This window comes from Euphorbia lathyris, chromosome 1, assembly GCF_963576675.1.
Source record: "Euphorbia lathyris chromosome 1, ddEupLath1.1, whole genome shotgun sequence".
In the NCBI taxonomy this organism is placed as follows: domain Eukaryota; kingdom Viridiplantae; phylum Streptophyta; class Magnoliopsida; order Malpighiales; family Euphorbiaceae; genus Euphorbia; species Euphorbia lathyris.
The window spans coordinates 37,063,871-37,068,856 of NC_088910.1; the positions used below are offsets into that span (position 1 = coordinate 37,063,871).

General features: G+C 37.5%; 1 long non-coding RNA gene across 1 annotated transcript; it reads left to right on the forward strand.

Annotated features, from left to right (window-relative positions):
• The first annotated feature begins 4,616 nt into the window (after window positions 1-4,616).
• On the forward strand, window positions 4,617-4,986 carry LOC136230835 (uncharacterized). Its single transcript, XR_010689571.1, has 2 exons — window positions 4,617-4,755; window positions 4,849-4,986. It is a non-coding gene; the product is annotated as an uncharacterized lncRNA (long non-coding RNA).

Here is a 4,986-nt window from a genome sequence, read left to right on the forward strand (position 1 = left end):
AAGCTAATTACATCAATTAGCCTCATTTAACATAAAATGATAAATGACTAAAAGGCAAGGAAAAGCAATCATCATAAATGAGATTCAACTAATTGAGAAGATTGAGCAATTAACATATTTGGCTAACAAAATGAATAGTGGTCCTAAAAGTGATAGGGGAGTAAGGAGAGTAAGTGTCCCTTCTCACAATTTTATTTGTTCTTACAAATTCAAGTGATAAAAAAAAACCCCAGTTTCAAGCATTTTTCATTCATTTTCATGCGTTTTCAGGCAGTTTTCACCTAGGCCAGCATGCACTTCAAATACACCTATGGTTTTTCCTGCATTTTCAGCTTTCTCTTAAGCAGTTGCATTGGTTCTTTCCTCATTTCACAATAGAGTGACAATCTTTCCTCATTTTTATTTGGGGAGAGACTAATTGATAGTCTTAGTCTCCAGAATTCCTATCACAGAAAAAACACACATACATGCATCATACACAACATAACAAAATACCAAACTGTATAGTACATGCCTTAAGACAGCTTACAATCCCAGCACATGCCTTTTCGACTAAAATATGTAAAATACCATCCAGAGTAGAGTATTGATTAGGGTAAGCAATTTACCTGTTATGGTATGGAAAGATAAGAGGGTCAGAGGACCACAGAAATCCTTAGAAAACCCAAAGATATCAACAGAAAATCAATTGTGGGGACTGGTGACAGAAAACAAAGAATTAGGGTTTGGATTTAACCTTCAACTCGTTCAGATCTTGTAACCAAAATCATCCAAACCTCATCAGGAAGGGTCAAAGAGTGACCTCGAGGCAGAGGATGAGAGGAGAGTAACCTAGAGATCTAAGATCTTGAAACGTCGAAACCCTTCACCGGTGAGAAGAGGATGATAGAATCACCTTCGGAGAACCAAAGTGCAGTGACCGTCACTATAGAAACCCATGAGAGCATATTGGATTAGCAGAGATGATCGGAAGAGACGGTAGGTGAGAGGAAAGAAAGAACCATCGAGAGAAAATGCAGAACGAGAGAGGAAAGTTTGGCTGGAATATGATTTGGTTTTGGAAATCAGCCTAGCCATACATCAGCCTGTCCATCAACGGTCCATGATCGATCCACAACAAAGGGCATGTGTGCGCCTGGCACTGGGCTTGGTCTAGTAAGCCTAGTACGCCCCTTCCTTGCATTGCATAAGCCTAGGTGCATATTGTCACGACCGAAATTCGTGACGCGCAGACAGAGCGGATGCTTGCTGGTTGAACGTGAAACGTGAGATGCGGGATTGGCGATAAGGTTGAGTACGTGCCATTTAGATTGCATCCTCTCCTGAGTTACCGACGGAAGGGTGTATATCTAGGCACTAAACTGGTTCAGGAGCTGATCCCGCTCCTTTGATGAGCCCATGGGAGGGCGAAAACCAGCGAGCACGGAGATGGCAAGGCTGACCTTAAGGAGTTGTGTCGCAACTTGAGGTGCCGCACGGGAGTTGCCTCTGCGTGAAAACTCTGACCCCGTGACAAATGGTATCAGAGACGTTAGTGTGCTAGCTGCGCAGTTTGCCGAGCGCTCCGTTGGCCGTGGTGGCGAGTCTAAAAGTGGACCGCAAGTGGTGTGCTCGAAAGCGAGCACGAGTAGGCAGGAAACCGCAGCGAACGATTCGCCAAGCACTCCGAGTGCCGCTCGCACCCTGGAACCTCGAGTGAGACTCCGAGGACGTGGACGAGGCGAGGAGCGCCTCCGAGTCATGTCGACCTCGAGGGGGTGTCGGAAGTGGGTGTTTCGCCAGACAGAGCGGATGCTTGCTGGTTGAACGTGAAACGTGAGATGCGGGATTGGCGATAAGGTTGAGTACGTGCCATTTAGATTGCATCCTCTCCTGAGTTACCGACGGAAGGGTGTATATCTAGGCACTAAACTGGTTCAGGAGCTGATCCCGCTCCTCTGATGAGCCCATGGGAGGGCGAAAACCAGCGAGCACGGAGATGGCAAGGCTGACCTTAAGGAGTTGTGTCGCAACTTGAGGTGCCGCACGGGAGTTGCCTCTGCGTGAAAACTCTGACCCCGTGACAATATGTATCAATACTAGTTAGTTTTTTTTTTTTAAGAAAAATAAAATAAATAAATAAAGCATTTGAGCATTTATATTAGCGGTTTCAGAATATTAAATTATAGGTGTAGTCATAGATAAAGTAAGACTCGTTAAATAATGTGATATTTTATTTGCTAAAAAATCTCAAAACGATTAACAATTATCCATGACATGAGTTAATGATTACACCAAATTCTGATAAATCTTGAGCATTGGATAAAACCGGAAGAACTACTTCTTCTGCATCCATTTCAACAATGATGTTTGACCACTCTTTGTCGGTAATGAACAGTAGCACCTTCAATACTTCAACCATCCTCGAAGGAAAAATATTAGTTTTTTTTTTAACTTGTAAGCACAAAGCAACGATCCGACAGCGTCGCGACAAACATCACCAACCTAATAAAGTCAGCTCCTGATATATATACGCATCATCAAACTTTAATTTCAAGCCGTCGCTCATAGGCGCTACACATATTTCCGTCAACTCAACACCAGCATTCACCAAAGTAATGTTGATTTCTAAGATTGCTGAAGGAAGTCCTTATACAGACACGTATCAGACATTGGCAGAACAAAAATCTTTTCCTAATAGCTCGAGTTTCGTTGACACCAAATCTCCCACAATCCCATATATAATTAATGACACTCTTGAAGATTTCAAGAGGATAAGAAGCCTTTGAACAAATCAATAACGAAATATGTCCCTTAAACCTGATGATCAATCCCCAAAAAATTAATTTAGCAACTCTTTTTTTTCAATTTTCACAACCTAAATAGACTTGTTTAATAAGAATAAAATACTTATTTAATTTAAATGTATTTAATAACGGTTATTATAAAATTAAAATTCACTTATTTTGATATTTAACTTAATTTTTTTTAACAAAAGAATCAATCAATTAAATAGCCAAATCAAGACAAAGAGTTTTCTGCAACCAAACTGGAGCAGAAAAAGAAGTAAAATCACCAGCGTTGGACAGGACATGACGTTCAACAACATGAGCCTCCTGTTTGTTAGTCTCGACACATAAGACACTTTGAAATCGTGCCTGTTTCTCAGAATAGTTCGACAATCCTGTATAATTGATCCAAACTCAGACCAATCAAATACTGCCGAATTGACATTATTAGCAACTATTAAAGAATCAGTCTCAAAAGACACATTGACACAATGTAAATACATAGACCGATAAATAGCCTCTCTTAGAGTAAGGGCTTCAACTATTCGGACATCGTTGATGAGAGGAAATATTTTAATTTACATATTATCAACTAATTATATCCCGTACTTATTTTTAATATTTATCAAACATTTATTACTTCAATATTCATTTATAATATTAAACATTAAAATTCGGTATTGATTTTTCTTATCACTTAATTTCAGTTTTATCAAACTTTACAATGAATTTAAAAAATCAATTTAAAAAATCCATACTGATTTACCATTTATGTTTTCACATTACTTGGATTACAGTGACCTAATTGATTGGATCGATATATATGAGTTTACTAAAAAAATAATTCAAAAATTAGTATTAATTCTGTGAATGTGTATACATATAATATATATCATTGTCAACAAGGCTTTGTCAGGGAATGGAAAATGAATGTTATTTAACTAATAATGGTTGCTGCCTAACAAGTTTAAGTGGGTGGCACCATCAGGGTTTGCCTTACTCATAGGAAAACTATCACTTTCCTAATTTATCTAATTTTTATTCTTGCAATATTTCTATTAATGTATGTTTGCAAATGCATTTTGGTCCAACTCTCCAAGGGTGAATGCATATATTATATAAAATATATTCACTAGTAATCAAAATAATTTTTGTGAATTGCGCAATTGTTGTTTAACCGACTGTTTTGAAATTTTACCAAACACTTTTTTTTTTGTTTATCTCTGATCAAAAAGTAGCTCTGAACAATGGAACCAAACTGACACTAATGAGTATCAAGGATGAGTGCAGAATAGCAATGATAGTTCATCATGTTAACTAATTAATATGCATTATTAGAAAAACAAAAATTCAACTAAACATTAATATGGCAAGAAAATATACTTAGACAGAAACCTCTAAAAACTTGAGCAAAGTAACATCCAATAATTAATATTGAAATTAGTGAGAATGACATTTTGTATTTACTCATTAATGGTTGATTAAACTGATGATTCTGTAGATGATATGATATCATATGGTGCCGTCTACGACTCTTCTTTCCATCTATACGGTTTCAAATGTGACATTACTACCAATATTTCTTTCTCTACAGTAACATATCCATGGTCCATGGCTGCTTTCCTTACATATTATAAAAATCAAATCAAATGACCCAAAATTCATTTAACTGCATGATATAAAAAGCTGATCATTCTATTATTTCTACTCAAATGGAAAAATACCCTATGTTTCTGTCATCTCCTTCATCTTCATCTTCCAAGATACAAAATTCAACAGTGACTCATGATTTGGTTCATCCAAATACTGGGGGAAGCTCCAGCAGTTCAGAAATGGAGAAATCCGGGAAGCGAGACGGAAAAGAGAAGAAGGAGATTAAAAAGCATAGATATGCATTTCAAACAAGGAGCCAAGTTGATATCTTAGATGATGGTTATAGGTGGAGGAAATATGGGCAGAAGATTGTTAAGGACTCCAAATTTCCAAGGTTAGGATTGCATTTTATTTTTAGCTGAGTACCTAATATGTAATTTGACATTGAGGGAAGGAGGGATTTAGGGTTGAATTTTGTGTGCAGAAGTTACTACAAGTGTACGCATAATGGATGCAATGTGAAGAAGCAAGTTCAGCGCAGTTCTAAAGATGAAGAGATAGTGATTACTACTTATGATGGCAAGCATAATCATCCAACTGATAAATGCACTGATACTTTTAAAGA